Source organism: Chlorocebus sabaeus, chromosome 2, assembly GCF_047675955.1.
Source record: "Chlorocebus sabaeus isolate Y175 chromosome 2, mChlSab1.0.hap1, whole genome shotgun sequence".
NCBI lineage: Eukaryota > Metazoa > Chordata > Mammalia > Primates > Cercopithecidae > Chlorocebus > Chlorocebus sabaeus.
Window position 1 is genome coordinate 80,714,837 of NC_132905.1, and position 18,060 is coordinate 80,732,896.

Genomic DNA, 18,060 nt, shown 5'->3' on the forward strand with positions numbered 1-18,060 from the left:
ACAGTTTCAGGTCTTGGCCCCTCTTCAGCATTTCTGGATCCACTTTGGGCCAGAGCAGAGCCTGCTGCATTAAATGGAAAGATCCAGGCCTAACATCATTCACCACAATCTCACTCTTGGACCTTGAGTGAACAGCAATGGTAGTCAGTCAGTACTTGCCACAGGCCTTGAGTTTGATTCAGTGCTGTGCTGGATTTGAGTGTGACCTAGCACAGTCCAAGTGGTGGGAGCAAAAGAAGTACTTGTGTTACCCCTCCACCAGCTCCAGTCGCTTAACACAGAGACGAAGACTGTTTGTTTGGGGGAAAGAAAGGGAAGAGAACAAGACTCTCTGCCTGATAATCCAGAGAATTCTTCTGGATCGTGCCCAAGACCAGTAAGGTGTTGCCTCTATGAGTCTGCAAGAGTCACTGTGTTGCTAGGTTTGGGATGCCTCTTAATGCAGATATGTCTGCAGTGATGAAATACTTAGATCGCAACACTCAATTCCCTTTGAATACTTGGAAAGTTTTCCCAAAAAGTAGAGATAAAAACACCCTTGGACTTCAAAAACTATAAAAAATACTTAACTTTTCAAAGTCCAGACATTGAAAAATGTCCACAAGCATTAAGACCATCCAGGAAAACATGACATCACCAAACAAACTAAATAAGGTGCCAGTGACAAGTGCAGGAGTGACAGAGAGATTTGTGATCTTTCAGACAGAGAATTCAAAATAGCTGCTTTGAGGAAACTCAAAAAAATTCAAGATAAAACAGAAAAGGGACTCAGAATCCTATCAGATAAATTTTAAAAATAAATCAAAATAATTTTAAAAATTCAAACAAATTCTGGAGCTGAAAAATTGAACTGACATACTGAAGAATGCATTGGAGTCTCTGAAGAGCAGAACCGATCAAATAGAAGAAAGAATTAGTGAGCTTGAAGATAGTCTATTTGAAAATATACAGTCAGAAGAGACAAAGGAAAAAAGAATAAAAAAGAATGAAGCATGTCTGCAAGATGTAGAAAGCAGCCTCAAAAAGGAAAATCTAACAGTTACTGTCCTTAAAGAGAAGATAGAGCAGGAGATCAGGGTAGAAAGTTTATTCAAAGAGATAATAACAGATAATTTTCCAAACCTAGAAAAAGATATCACTATTCAAGTACAAGAAAGTTATACAACACCAAGCAAATGTTACCCAAAGAAGACTACCTTAAGACATTCAATAATTAACTCCCAAAGGTCAAAGATAGAGTCCTAAAAGCAGCAAGAGAAGAGAAACAAATAACATAGAAAGGAACTCCAATACATCTGGCAGCCAACTTCTCAATGGAAGCTTACAGGCCAGGAGAGAGTAGCATAACATATTTAAAGTGCTGATGGAAAAAAACAAAAAACAAAATACTTTTAACCTAGAATAGCATATCTCGTGAAAAAATCCTTCAAACATGAGGAAGAAATAAAGATTTCCAGACAAACAAAAGCTGAGGAATTTTCATGAACACCAGTCCTTTTCTACAAGAAATATTAAAAGGAGTTCTTTAATCTGAAAGAAAAGAACTTCAAAGAGCAATAACAAATCATCTTAAGGCCCCAAAGTCACTTATAATAGTAAGTATACAGACAAACATAGAATATTCTAACACTATAATTGTGGTGAGTAAGGTACTTATATCTTAAGTAGAAAGATAAAAAGATTAACCTATTAAAAATAGTAACTACAACAAGAACTTTTCAAGACAGACATTATAATAAGATATAAATAATAACAACAAAAAGTTAAAAATCAGGGGCATAAGGAGAAAGCGAAGAGTTTGTATTAGTTTTCTCTTCGCTTATTTGTTTGCTTTTGCAATCAGAGTAAAGACGTTATCAGTTTAAAATAACAGGTCATAAGATGTTATTTGCAAGCCTCATGGTAGCCACAAGTCAGAAAAATACAACAGATATACAAAATATTTTTTAAAGTCTGGGAACTGTGGCTCATGCCTATAATCTCAACACTTTGGGAGGCCAAGGCAGGAGGACTGCTTAGACCCATAAGTTTCAGAACAGTCTGGGAAACATAGGGAGACCCTGTTTCTATGGAACATTTAGAAATTAGTTGGGCATGGTGGTGCTTGCCTGTAGTCCTAGCTATTTGGGAGGCTGAGGTGGGAGGATCCCTTGAACCCAGGAGGTCAAGGTTACAGTGAGCCATGATTATGCCACTGCACTCCAGCCTGGGCAGCAGAGGAAAACCCTATCTCAAAATAACTCAAATAATCATCATCATCATCATCAAAAATTGAAGCATACCCCAAAGAAAATCATGTTCACAGATAGGAACACAAGAAGGAAAAAAGGAAGGAACAGAACACCAAAAAACAACCAGAAAATAAATAACAAAATGGCAGTAGTGAGTTATTACTTATTAATAATAACATTAAATGTAAATGGACTAAACTGTCCAATCTGAAGATATAGAGTGGCTTAATGGATAAAATAGCAAGACCCAAATCTTGCTATTTTTTTTGCCTACAAAAAACACATTTTGCCTATAAAGACACACATAGACTGAAAATAAAGGGAAGGAAAAGCATATTCTATGCAAATGGAAACCAAAGAAGAGCAGGAGTAGCTATATTTATGGCAGAAAAATACATTTTAAGACACAGTTAGTGAAAGAAAATAAATAATAAAGAACAGAACCGTAATAAAAGAAATTGAAATAAAATATACGAAAGATAAATGAAATGAAAATTTGGCTTTTTGAAAAGATAAACTATGTTGACAAATCTTTAGCCAGATTACCTCAAAAACAGAGAAGATCCAAATAAATAAAATCATACATGAAAAAGGAGACATTACAGTTGATACTACAGAAATTCAAAGGATCATTGGAGTACTCGGAGGCACTATATGCCAATAAATTGGAAAATCTAAAAGCAATGGATAAATTTCTAGAAATGGGTAAGATTGAATCATGAAGAAATCCAAAACCTGAACAGACCAATAAAAAGTAAAGAGATTGAAGCCATAATAAAAAGTTTTTCGATAAGAAAAAGCACAGGACCTGATGGCTTCACTGTTGAATTTTAGCAAACATTTAAGTACAAACTAAAATCGACCCTCCTCAAACTATTGTGAACCAACCCAAATGTCCAACAATGATAGACTGGATTAAGAAAATGTGGCACATATACACCGTGGAATACTATGCAGCTGTAAAAAATGATGAGTTCATGTCCTTTGTAGGGACATGGATGAAGCTGGAAACCACCATTCTCAGCAAAATATTGCAAGGACAAAAAACTGAACGCTGCATGTTCTCACTCACAGGTGGGAATTGAACAACGAGAACACTAGGACACAGGAAGGGGAACATCACACACTGGGGCCTTTTGTGGGATAGGGGGAGTGGGGAGGGATAGCATTAGGAGATATACCTAATGTAAATCACAAGTTGATGGGTGCAGCACACCAACATGGCACATGTATACATGTGTAACAAACCTGCACATTGTGCACATGTACCCTAGAACTTAAAATATAATTTAAAAAATTTAAAAACAAGAAAAACAGAGGAGGAGGGCCTACTTCCAAAATCATTCTATGAGGCCAGTATTATTCTGCTACCAAAACCAAAGAAAGATATTTAAAACAAAAAACAAAAAACAAAACAAAAAAACCCTGCAGGCCAATATTCTCGATGAACACTGATGCAAAAATCCCCAACTAAATATTAGCAAACTGAATTCAACAGCACATTAAAAATATTTTTCATTATGACTAAGTGGAATTCATCCTAGGGATGCAAGGATGATTCCACATCCACAAATAAATCAATGTAAACATCGTATCAACAGAATGAAGGAAAATAACCGTGTGATTATTTCAACTGATGTGAAAAAATCATTTGATATTATTCAACATCCCTTTATCATAAAAGTCTTCAAAAACCTGGGTATAGAAGGAACATATCTCAACAATATAAAGGCCATATACAAGAGACACAGCTCATCTCATACTGAATGAGGAAAAGCAGAAAGCCTTTCCTCTAATATCCAGAATATGACAAGGATGCTCATGTTCACCACTATTTTTCAAAATAGGAATGGAAGTCCTAGCTACGGCAATCAGCCAAAAGAAAAAAATAAACGGCATCCAAATTGGGAAGGAAGAAGTAAAATTGTCCTTGTTTGAAGATTATGTGATTCTATATTGGAAAAACCTAAAGATTCCACCAAAAAAAAATCTATTACAACTGATAAACATATTCAATATGGTTTTAGGACAAACAATCAACCTACAAAAATCAGTAGCATTTCTGTATGCCAACAACGAACATTCGGAAAGGTAATCAAGAAAGTAATCTCATTTACAAACACTGCAAATAAAATCAAATACTTATGAATTAATCAAAGAAGTACAGGATCTCTGCAATAAAAGCTATAAAACATTAATACAAAAAGATGAAGAGGACACACACACAAAACAAAATATTTCATTTTCATGGATTAGAACAATAAATTATTGCTAAAATGTCCATACTACACAAAGCAATCTACAGATTTAATGCAATCTCTATCAAAATACCAATGATGTTCTCACAAAAATAGGAAAAGAAAATCTTAAAATTTATGTGGAACCAAAAAATACCCAGAATAATAAAAGCCATCCTCAGCAAAAAGAACAAGACAGGAGGAATCACATTACCTGGTTTCATATTATGCTGTAGAGCTATTGTAAGGAAATAGTGTAGTACTGGCATAAAAAGAGACATATAGACCAATGGAACAGAATAGAAAACCCAGAACTAAATCCATACATCTACAGTGAACTTGTTTCTTATGAAGCTGTCAAGAATACAGTTTGTCTAAAGAACAGTCTCTTCAATAAATGGCGCTGGAAAAACTGAATATCCATACACAGAAGAATGAAACTAGACCCTATCTCTCACCATGTGCAAAAACTAAATCAAGATCAAAGATTTAAATCTAAGCCCTCAAACTATGAAACTATTAAAAGAAAACACTATGTAAACACTGGAGGACGTCGGTCTGGGCAAAGATTTATTGAGTATTACTCCAACAGCACAGGAAAACAAAGCAAAAATGAACAAATGGGATAACAGTAAGTTAAAAAGCTTCTGTACAGCAAAGGAAACAAACAACAAAGTGAAGAGACAACCCACAGAATGGGAGAAGATATTTGCAAACTACCCGTTTGACAAGGGATTAATAACCATAATATGTAAGGAGCTCAAAAACTCTGTAGGAAAAAAAAAATCTAATAATCTGATTTAAAATGGGCAAATTTCTGAACTGACATTTCTCAAAGGAAGGCGTACTGGCCGGCGCGGTGGCTCACACCTGTAACCCCAGTACTTTGGGAGGCCGAAGTGGGTGGATTACCAGAGGTCAGGAGTTCAAGAACAGCCCGGCCAACTTGGTGAAATCCCGTCTCTACTAAAAAATACAAAAAATTAGCTGGACGTGGTGGCATGCGCCTATAATCCCAGCTACTGGGGAGGCTGAGGCAAGAGAATCGCTTGAACCTGGGAGACGGAGGTTGCAGTGAGCCAAGACAGATCACATTCACTGCACTCCAGCCTAGGCGACAGAGTGAGGCTCTGTCTCACAAAAAAAAAAATAAAAAAGTTTTTAAAAAAAGACATACAAATGGCAAACAGGTACATGAATTGGTGTTCAAAATCATTGATGATCAGAGAAATGCAAATCAAAACTACAATGACATATCATCGCACCCCAGTTAAAATGGCTTTTATTCAGAAGACTAGCAATAACAAATGCTGGTGAGAATATGAAGAAATGAGAACTCTCCCATAAACGTGGTGGGAATGTAAATTAGTATATCTACATGGAGAAGAGTATGAAGGTTCCTCATAAAAATAAAAATAGAACTATTTTGTAACCTAGAAATCCCACTGCTAGGCACACACCCGAAAGAAAAGAAATCAGTGTATTGAAAAGATAATTGCTCTCCCATGTTTATTGCAGCACTACTCACAATAGCCAAGATTTGGAATCAACCTGTGTCCTTCAACAGATGAATGTACAAAGAAAATATGGAACATATATACAATGAAATAGTATTCAGTCATAAAATAGAATGCAATCCTGTCATTTCCAGCAACATGGGTGGAAATGGAGGACATGATTTAAGTGAAATAATCCAGGGGCAGAAAGAGAAACTTCACATGTTCTCACTCATTTGTGGGTGTTAAAATTAAAACAATTGAACTTATGGAGGTAGAAAGTAGAATGATAGTTACCAGAGGCTGGGAGGGGTAGAGGAGAGTGAAGAATGGGCATGGTTAATGGGTACAAAAATATAGTTGATAGAATTAATAAAATCCAGTATTTGATAGCACAACAGGATGACTGTAGTCAGAAATAATTTATTGTACATTTAAAAATAACTAGAAGTATATAATTAGAACGTTTGTAGTATAAAGAAATGATACATGCTTGAGGTGATGGACACACCATTTACACCGATGTGATTATTGCACATTGTATGCCTGTATCATAACATCTCATATACCCCATAAACATATACATCTACTATGTACCCATAAAAATTAATGAAAAAGAAGAGTGCCAAAATTGCTCTCTTATCAGGCCTATGTCATGTACATGAGAAGCTAAACATCAGGCTTATGTGGATTGTTATAAGTTTTTATCAGACAATTTACACCACTTTTATGAACATTGACAAGGTCAGTTTTATAAATCACCAAGTGATGTAATAATATATAATTGACGACACCATTTTCCAATATTTTGATTATCTATAAAAGTAATTTGCATTAAAACTATCAGTGTTAAACAAATGTTTTAACAGAGAATTTGATTTGTTATTTATAAAAAGGAAAAGGAGTCAACATAATTTTCAAGTGTATAATTGTTTTTATTTGTTATGCATTTGTCAGATTAACTGAATTATTATTGATTTGGCAGATGTCTTTTGTAATTTAGGGTGACATAATACATGTCGTCCAGAAAATATATTGTCTTTATCATACATCAAATTAGACTGTCTCCCATTGTTTTAAATAAAGCATTAACTAGAATGAATTATTGAAAATATCTATGAAAAATACGTAACAATGTACACAAGATTAAATCTTTTAGTCAAATTGATATTGTGTGCTATATATTATTTTTCAACTAATTTGTAGTTTTCTTATTGTATATTTCTGAATTGGAAAATCTTTTACTGTGAAGATTTATAAATACAGGGCAGATTTTCCTTGTTTTACAGTGCAGATGTCATTTATCACACTTTTGGTGGTCCAAAAAGTTTTTACATGTTTCCTATGTTTGTGAAATTGACCATATTGACAGTATGTGCCTGACCCGGGTAGAAACTTACCAGAAAATCATCTTCTAAGGCTTGCATCAGGCAACATTCAGACATGTGACATGAGCCTTGCTGTAGACTGAATCGTGTCCCTCTAAGATTCATAGGCCGAAACCCTAACTGCCAATGTGACTGTATTTGGATGTATGCCCTTATAAGGAGGTAATTAAGGTTAAATAAGGTCGTAAAGACTGGGCCTTCACTCCATAGGATTAGTGTCGTTGTAAGAAGAGTCACCAGAGCTCTCTTCCTTACTCAATATCCATGTAGAAGAAAGGCCATGTGAGGACACAGAGAGAAAGTGGCCGCCTGCAAGCCTGGAAGAGAGACCTCATCAGACCAGCCTTGCAGGCACCTGAATTTTTCGCTTCCACCTCCTAAAACTACGAAAAACTAAATATCTGTTGTGTAAGTTGCTCAGTGTGTGGTATGTGGTTTTGGCAGCTGAAGCTAATGCAAGCCTCAACAATCAGAAATATATATTGCTTGAGCCTTTTATTCACAAACTTGAGATATCAAGGAATGGTGCCCTCCTATGTCTCTTCAGTGTCAGGAGAGCCAGATCTTTCAAAGGCAGCATAGTGTCCAGTGTCTGTGACACATACAGCAGTTGTGCCCAGCAACAGCCATGCTTTCTCTCAAGCAGTTTTTGTGTGTGTCTTTATTTATAACCAAAAGGTGAAACAAATGGTTTAAAGCAGTGCTTTGTGAATTGGTGAGTTATAAAATACATTTACTATGTAATTTTAAAAAATTAAACAGAACAGAAATAACAGAGTAAAACATAGTAATTACAGTTTCATGAAACGTTTGTTTCATGCTGTATGTATGACATATATGCATATGTATGTGACATATATGCATATGTATATCACATATGTATGACACATATGTAAGCATCTTTGAATATGCACATACATTAATATATGCATGCATATGTGTACATACACATATCCAGAATATGTGTCCTGGATCTCAGATAAAACCTATTTTTAAGTGAACTTAGGGTTGGGGAGGCTGGATAGCCACTTGATTAAATGTATTTTGGATGGAGACTTTGATGGTATAACACGCATCTTAAATAATTTTGAAATGAAGTAACATATAATTGGATTATATTAATCACCAAGTACAATTTTCTTTACCCCCTCCAAAAATATCCCCACTTAATTTTTGAGTAAATCTGGTTATACCTAAATTATAAGCTTATCTTTCCTGATTTAACTTTGAAACAGAAATAATTCCCTTCCTGCACATCCAAAAAATAAAGTTCTGCTTCTTGTTCCAATGACTTTTTCCCCTCACAGTAGTACCTTAAAAAATGTAATCATGTTAACTTTAAAAACCTGGTTTCATTCCCTGGCATGATTTTTTTTTTTTTAAATCTCAGAGATGAAAAGTTTTAGAATCTCTCTCAGAAGGGTAAGAAACTATTGTACATCTCTATATAAAAATATCAAGAGATTCCTTCCATGAGAAGTTCATATCCAATTTGTTTAACTTACTTTATGTTATAAACTTCAATAGTTTATTTGCTTTTTTAGATTTTGTGACCCTTTCTGTCTGTGAAAAAACCTCTTGGCAACCATGGATACATGACAGTATTCCTCAGCTGACAACGTGCCAGGGATCGTCACATCTAGAAAAAGCGCTATCTGGTGGGACATGAATACCGGGTCATATCGTAAAAATGACAAAAGCAACTGCTGAAGAATATAGAATGGATGTAAACCTCAGCTGACTCATTCAGTATAAATGGAATATGTGTGATTGAAATATAATTGCTTTTTAACTTATTCATTTGCATTTTAGACCAAGAGATAAATACAAAATGGATTTTATTCTCTCAGTTGAATGTAAACAGACACACCATAAACCACATTCAAATTGGAACTTTAAATGCACTGTGTAGTTAGGATCTTTTCCTCATCCTTCCTCCCTTCCAGCTTCTGCCCTCAACTAGGACAGTACTTTGCTCAATATAGCAGTCGCTCCTTCATCCTAGGTCCTGGAAAGAGAGAGACATGAAAATTTTGGTCCAAGGCAGTCCCACAAAGCCCAGCTGCAGAATAACATTTCCTTCACTTAACATCAGGAAGCGGCCGGGCGCGGTGGCTCAAGCCTGTAATCTCAGCACTTTGGGAGGCCGAGATGGGCAGATCACGAGGTTAGGAGATCGAGACTATCCTGGCTAACACAGTGAAACCCCGTCTCTACTAAAAAAAAAAAATACAAAAAATTAGCCGGGCGTGGTGGCGGCGCTTGTAGTCCCAGCTACTCGGGAGGCAGAGGCAGGAGAAGGGCGTAAACCTGGAAGGCGGAGCTTGCCGTGAGCTGAGATCCGGCCACTGCACTCCAGCCTGGGCGACAGAGCGAGACTCCATCAGGAAGCATGTAGTATATATATAATCTATTATATTTGGAAGGTTGTTTTTGTGGAATCCAAAGCTTATTAATTATTAATATAGAATTTAAAGTGGGAAAGATTTTATTGAATATATGTCTTATAGTATATAAAATAAATTTAGAAATATAACTCCCAAGGAAAAAATAATTAAAAGATAGGTGACATTTAGGAGAAGCTGTTAAATCGGTATCATAAATGAAATTTCTTAGCAAAAAAGGCAAATGATTTCTTAATATTACCATGGGATAGTTTTCTTTTTTTCTTTTTTTTTTTCCCCCACTCTCTCACCCAGGCTGGAGTGCAGTGGCACAATCTCAGCTCACTGCAAGTTCCGCCTCCCAGGTTCATGTCATTCTCCTGCCTCGGCCTCCCGAGTAGCTGGGACTACAGGCGCCTGCCACCACACCCCGCTAATTTTTTTTGTATTTTTAGTAGAGACGAGGTTTCACTGTGTTAGCCAGGATGGTCTCGATCTCCTGACCTCGTGATCTGCCCACCTCAGCCACCCAAAGTGCTGGGATTACAGGTGTGAGCCGCCACCATGCCTGGCCCCTACCATGGAATAGTCTTGATCTCACGAACACCCTGAAAGCATCTTAGGCACTCCTGGGGTCCCTGGACCATTTAAAAAACTACTAGCTTAGAACAAGTCTTATTTCTTGGAAGGCATTCGATAAGTGCTTGTTAAATAAATTAATTCTAAAATGATTGATGGGGTTGGCACTTCCCTGTGTTTGTAAATTCTGATGTGTTCATGCCACTTGTCCTCAAAGCTCAAACCTGTGTCCACTTCTCCAGAGGGTACAGTGTGTTCCTGGCCTCTGTGCTCCTCTGCCCTTCCCATGAAAGTTATTCCATGAATGAGTGGGTCAGAGTGTCTTCCAATATCTAGAAGCTCCTAAGCACTCTGGAGAATCCAAAGCACCCTCCACTGAAGAAGTTCTTTGTAGATGATTTTGAGGAATCAAGATAAGCATTGTCTGACTTTGAGTTTTTGTATTTGTGTGAACACGGTGGTCATGAAGTCTGGGAAATCTGGAAATACAGGCAAATGTATGTCATACATCTTAGAAATGTAGAGGCACTTGGGACCCAGACAAAGAAAAAGTATCTCATTTAAGAGAAAAGCTAGAACATAAGTTTTGCTCTTTAAAAGACTTTTTGATCTTCAAAATGGCATAAGTTGTTCTAACTAGAACCTTGATTTTTAACCATTAATGTTCTCAGAAACATATAGTAAGTGGTTTTATCTATTATCTAAAATGACAAAATAACTATAACATTTGAGTCTCCTTCTCCTAGCTTGTTACACTGGGGAAATAACAGCCGTGGAATTCTTCTGGTTTTCAATCAAATGAGACAATGTACATGGTACCAGGCATTAGATTAGAATATGTACAATGACTGCTCTCTATTTTTGTTGCAATCCAGATGTTAGAAATTAAACATTTGGTGGAAAAAAACCTGAGGTGATGAATTATCTACTGACTTCCAGATTCATGTATTTAATATCTTACCTGACACCTGTAGATACGAGCATAATCCACATCTAAAAATTCATATGTTCCTACCCCTCCTCCTTTTAAGCCTGCTCCTGCAATCTTAACATCTCAGCTCCTGAGATTTTGCCCCCTTATTCTATTTGCTAAAGCCACAAAGCTTGGTTTCCTTGACTCTTCTCTTTCTCACCCATGTCTAGTTTCCAGTGAATCAGATTGACTCTGCTTTCTAGATACACACCAAATTTGACTTCTCAACAACTCCATTGCCACCATCCTGGTACAAGCCACATTACCTCTTGCCAGGTAATTGCAAGAATCTAGTACGTGATCTCCATATTCCTGCCGTTGGCCTTTTCACAGTAGTTTTAGCGCAGCAATCATAGTGACCAAAATGAGGCATAACAAACAAGTTTATTCCCATCCCTTGCTCAAAACCCTCCTGTGACCTCCTATCTCATTATGGTAAAACTCCAAGGGTCGTTAGAACCCACAGGTCCCATGAGTGGCGCATGGCACTTATTGGTCCTCCCCACTTTACCTCTCTTTACCTTCTTAACCCATTTCATTCCACTCTATTGGCTGTGGATTCTGAATGCTTCTCAGACATCCAGGTGTGCTCTTGTTTCATGGCCCCTTGAACAGGTTGATCACTTTTTCTGGAAATATTATCCCCTACCTCCTCTTTAGATCTCCAGTCAAATTCACTCTCTCAGGGAGACTTGCTCTGGAAGCGCCTGTTTAAAAGTTTAACTCCATCTACCCACACATAGATACTTCATATTGTCTTTTCTACTTATTTTTCTTCCTTAGCAATTATCACCATGTAAATCATTATATATTTAAGTCTTTTAAAAAAGTTTTTAAGCCCAATGAGGGCAGATTTTTTTCTTTTGTTCATTTTCAGTGGTCAGAATACTTCCTGGCAGTAAACAAATGCTCAGTGTTTCCTAAGGAATGAACTGATACAGCACTTGCAGATACATGCTACAAACCAGCACTAGTACCCTTATCCCATCACCTTAGCAAAAGTAAGAATCAAGAAGTGAGGGGAGATGGTTTGGGGGTGGAGGAGAGCCCTAGGAGTTTGCGATGCAAGCTGACTGTGCCAGAAAGAATACTTATAGAAAGAGATTGTAAACAGTTTACCCTGAAAAAACAAAAACAGCTTTCTTACCGAGAGGCTCTCTGTTGAAAGTTCAGGGAATGGGACACCTGAGAAAGCCATAAAAGTGTATGCGAGAGAAAGAAACAGCTCTAATCACCCACCAGGCCAATGACAGATCCCGCATATGCTTCCCATATGGTCATGAGGAATTTCTGTAATCCTCCTTCTTCGGACCCAACCATGGAGAAATGGGGCCAATTGTAAGTGTATGTGTGTGTGTGTTTTGAGGGGTTAGAATATCTAAGTTAGAGATTAGAAGCTGATAATATCAACTATTCCATTTCCCCATTCCTAGGCTAAAACAGTACACAGCTAGAGGATGGGAAATGACCTAAAACCTCTGACTCATAGCAGATTCTTAATACTATTTGTAGAGTAGCTGGTAATAACAGTGCAAGTGTAAATTCTATGGCAAAGTGAAAGTACAAACAACTTTACTATAGCTTAGAAAAAAAAAAAAAAAAAACAGGTCCGCAATAGCTACGGTGTGAGAGAGGTTAAATAGAGGAGGGAGATAAAATTGTCACTGATATTCTGAATAGGAAGGAAGGTTTTGATTTCAGGGAAGGGGACTGGGAATTGAGAAGACTCCACTGCTGACCCTAAAGAGTACATATATAAAAGGAAGAAAAGTGTGTTTGTGGTAGACTGAGAAATTTGATGCATTTGCTCTTAATTTCTAGTGACTATATTCAACTGCCTTATAAATTAGAAATTTAAGGTTTTGAATTGTCATACTTGAAATTTCTTAAAAAAGTAAATCAGTGATAAATTCACAACTCCTAAAGTGTTAGTGGTTCTGATAAAAGTAGTTTATGTTGATTCATGAGTTGATCTGTGTGCCTGGGCTATGTAATTGTTATAGGCATTTTATGTTAATCAGGCTTTAGATGTATAAATAGTATGATTTAATCTCAGTTTCATCACCAAGAAGCACTCACTTTTTTTTTTGAGACGGAGTCTCGCTCTGTCGCTCAGGCTGGAGTGCAGTGGCGTGATCTCAGCTCACTGCAAGCTCCGCCTCCCGGGTTCCCGCCATTCTCCTGTCTCAGCCTCCCGAGTAGCTGGGACTACAGGCGCCGCCACCACGCCCGGCTAATTTTTTGTATTTTTTAGTAGAGACAGGGTTTCACAGTGTTAGCCAGGATGGTCTCGATCTCTTGACCTCGTGATCCGCCCACCTCGGCCTCCCAAAATGCTGGGATTACAGGCTTGAGCCACCGCGCCCGGCTGCACTCACTTTTTTTTAATGACCTTGTTTATGTTAAAACTCTTTTCTTATAAGCTAGACTGTGAACTGGAACTATAAAAGGCATATCTGAACATCATTAACCTAGTGTTAGGTACCAAAGTTAATGACCATTTATATTATAATCATTTACAAAATAATCGAGTGATCAAGAATATTTTCTTACGCCCCATGTGGCAACATACACCAGAGTGTAAATAATCTCGTAAGTTTACTCAGGAAACATGTTTCAGGTACATATAAAGAGAAAGATTAATCTCTATTATAAGACATGTAGAATAGTAAGTATACAAATTAAAAATAAATTAAATAATCCACTTGTATGTTTCCATTAAAACTCCTACAATATTATCCTGTAAAAATGAGTTTTAGACAACCAATTCTACAGAACAATGAAAACAAAACTAGTGTCCTAACTTTATGAAGAGGGCCTTAAATAAATTATTCATGTACCTTGAAATAAGTTTAACACCTTTATATGTTCATGGTAAAATGCCCTTTTGTATTTTCACTTATCACTGCAGGTTGTTAAGCCTGTATTGTGCATAAATAATCTTGATAAAAATTTGAAAAGAAAATCATATTGTGTGCTAGTGAATCAACAGAAAGGAGATTACTTTAGCCATGCCCTGTAATAACAACTTTATTTTTGTCAAGGAAGAAGCCTTGAAAGTTATTCTTCAGGAAATTGCTCTTCTATCTGTATGTTACTAATAAAAAGTAGAAATATAAAAATTGAATGTGGAAATACAACCCCCCCAAAATTACTAATAAAAAGTAGAAATATAAAAATTGAATGTGGAAATACAACCCCCCCAAAATTACTAATAAAAAGTAGAAATATAAAAATTGAATGTGGAAATACAACCCCCCCAAAATTACTAATAAAAAGTAGAAATATAAAAATTGAATGTGGAAATACAACCCCCCCAAAATTATAATAGAATTAAACATGAAGATATTATGCTTCATACATATTTAAAATTAAGCGCTAGGTATGTGTTGTATTCTCAATTCTGCTGGCATATTTGCAAATTAAATTCTTTTTAGAACTGGTTCACGAAAACATCACAAGATGTGATACAGGAATTGCTGTATAAAACAAATCATATTACCATGGAACCTCTTGACAGAGTATTACTGCCATTCTAATTTTCTGTTTATTTGCATCTTTGATAATGATTGTGGTGATCTTATTCTTCAGCAGTTAAATTGCTTTGATTACCAGTAAGAACAATGGCATGCTATGAATTGTAAATGTTCCAACCCATTCTGCAGGTGCATCTCTAAGGGATACACATACATTCTTAGGTTTATATCGAGGATGGTGACTTATTTTCCATACCCAACTCCTGTGGATTCTGATGACCAGCAGGCAGATGATGCAGTTGAGGTGTGGAATCCAGTTCCCCGTCAGAAATCATGTTCCTTTGGTCATAAGTTTTCTCTCTTTTTTCCCTTCCTTCCTTCCTTTCCCTCTTCTCTTTTTGTTCTCTTTTTCTTCTCTTTCTTTCTTTCTTTTTCTTTCTTTCTTTCTTTCTTTCTTTCTTTCTTTCTTTCTTTCTTTCTTTCTTTCTTTCTTTCTTTCTTTCTTTCTTTCTTTCTTTCTTTCTTTTTCTTTCTTTCTTTCTCTTTCCTTTCTTTTTCTTTCTTTCTTTTTCTCTTTCTTTCTTTCTTTCTTTCTTTCTTTCTTTCTTTCTTTCTTTCTTTCTTTCTTTCTTTCTTTCTCTCTCTCTCTCTCTCTCTCTTTCTTTCTTTCTTTCTTTTCCTTCCATCTTTCTTTCTTTCTTTTCTTTCTTCTTTCACAGTGAAGTTCTTCTGCTATCAGGTCATGCAGACAACACAGATAACAACACAACTGAAATCATCTGAAGCCTCCACAAACTAACCATCATTAAAATAGATTCATTTGTGCTTATCAGATTCTATATCCTTTGAGAATTTGCATTATTGCCCTCATTTCTGACAATTCAAATACAATCTTAAATTTTTGAATACTATTTATTATAAAAATAGTAAAAATCAATTTGTTTGGAATGTTTGAAGAGAATATGTTGAATTGATTCAGATGGTTAAAAGTAAGTTTAACAAATTTGTAGAAATTGCTGATGCTGATATTTATGTTCACGAGTTTTAGTATATCAGACTGAAGAGTGCTAATTATTGCAAAATTACTTAGTTTTAAAATAAGATTTTGAAGTATTTGGAAAAGCCTTCATGACGGTATTAAACTAATGAATTTTTATGTAGTGGTGAAAATGCAAAGTGCCCAAATTTTTAAATACTAAAAAAGTTTATTACATAGCTATTACTGTTTCTAAAACACCAAGACCAACTAAAAGAGTCTTCATTTTGTTTTACTTTAATTTAAAATGTTTAGTTACCACCTCTAAATATGCTGATACAGTCGGTCTAGGATGGTGTTCAAAAATCTGAATTTTTTTAATTTTTGCACATTTCTAAATAAAAGTTAGATTTTTTTTTCACCTGGATTGTATGAAGCATTGAAGTCTCATCTCCTAGTTATGTTTGACTGGGGTTTTTAATGGATAAAGCAAATACACTTGCAATATGAGTTGGACTTTTTAAATTCCCCCATATAATTTGAATATTTTTCTAATATCGTCATTTGCAGAGTATAATTTGGGGACTTTCATTTGTTCCTGAACAGTGAAACCTGAATTTTGTCTGCTAGTATAAGTCATGTAAGTGAAGCATGTACTTTTTTGGGAGTGAGGGTGGGAGTTAGCATGGCTGGTTACTATGCAGGGAGAAGGGGAGATAACCGATGAAGGTAAGAATGATAAATTACACAAGATAAGTAATCAGGCTTTCCATTTTTAATATAATCTTTCTCAATCCAACTAGATCCCCTTTTGTCACTATTCTTTATATGCTGTCAACCTCAAAGGATATAAATCACCAGTTAATCACGTTGCTTTTTATCACCCCCTAATAGATCTGCATGCATTTCACAGCACAGTAGCCCAGCATGATAAGAATATAAAATCAAGTAACTTTAGGATGTTATGCTTTCTCAGCTGGTACCTATGATTGATGCTGTGGTTGCTAAGATGGAATTCATGCTTGCTTCTACCAACATAAGACAATTGCAATAGAAACTGAAGTAATACTAAAGTGATAAATACACCTGTCATCTAAAACCACACCTTTCTTTAAAATCTACACCTAGTTTAACACATTGTTAAGCCACATCGATTATGCAGCTCAATGTGGTACACCCACATTCCTTTCCCTTGAAATGTACACATTGTCCATAATGATACAGAGTCTGCATATTCAGATTGACTAAGATACGGTCAAAAACACATTGAATTAATTTTATTAGTTAAGAATTGAACTTGGCCAAGAGAAATGGTGTTTTACATAATTGTTTTAACTTCTCTTTTAAGTTCAGGTGTACAAGCACCGATTTGTTACATAGGTAAACACTTGTCATGGGGATTTGTTGTACAGATTATTTCATCACCCAAGTTTAAAGTCAGTGCCCATTAGGTACTTTCCTGATCCTCTCCCTCCTCCTACCTTCCACCTTCCGATAGGCACCTGTGTGTGTTGTTTCCCTCTACGTGTCCATGTGTTCTCATCATGTATCTCCCACTTATAAGTGAGAACATGGGATATTTGGTTTTCTGTTCTTGCTTTAGTCTGCAATGGATAATGGCCACCAGCTCCACCCATGTTTAAAAATTGTTTTATTTATAGGAACTTGATCTTATTTTTACTTTTATTTTAGGTTCAAGAATACATATGCAGATTTGTTATGCAGGTAAATGCACGTCATGGGGGTTTGTTTTACAGATTATTTCATCACTCGAGTATTAAGCCTAGTACCCAATAGTTACTTTTTCTGATCCTCACCTTCTTCCCACTCTCTGTCCTCAAGTTGGCCTCAGTGGCTGTTGTTCCCTCTTTGTATCCATGTGTTCTCATCATTTAGCTCCCACTTATAAGTGAAAACACGCATTATTTGGTTTTCTGTTTCCACAGTAGTTTGCTTAGGATAATGACCTCTGGCTCCATCCATGTTCCTGCATAGGACAAGATCTCCTCCTTTTTTGTGGTTGTGAAGTAGTCCATGGTGCATATGTCCCACATTTTCTTTATCCAATCAACACTGACGGCATTAGGTTGATTCCACACCTTTGTTATTTTGAATAGTGCTGCAATGAACATATGCATGTGTGTGTCTTTATGGAAGAATGATTTATATTCCTTTGGGTATATACTCAGTAATGGGATTGCTGGTCGAATTTTCTGATTTTAGCCCTTTGATTAATTGCCACACTGCTTTCCACAATGTTTGAACTTATGAAAACTCTCAGTGACAGTGTATAAGCATTCATTGATGGCATTAGGTTGAT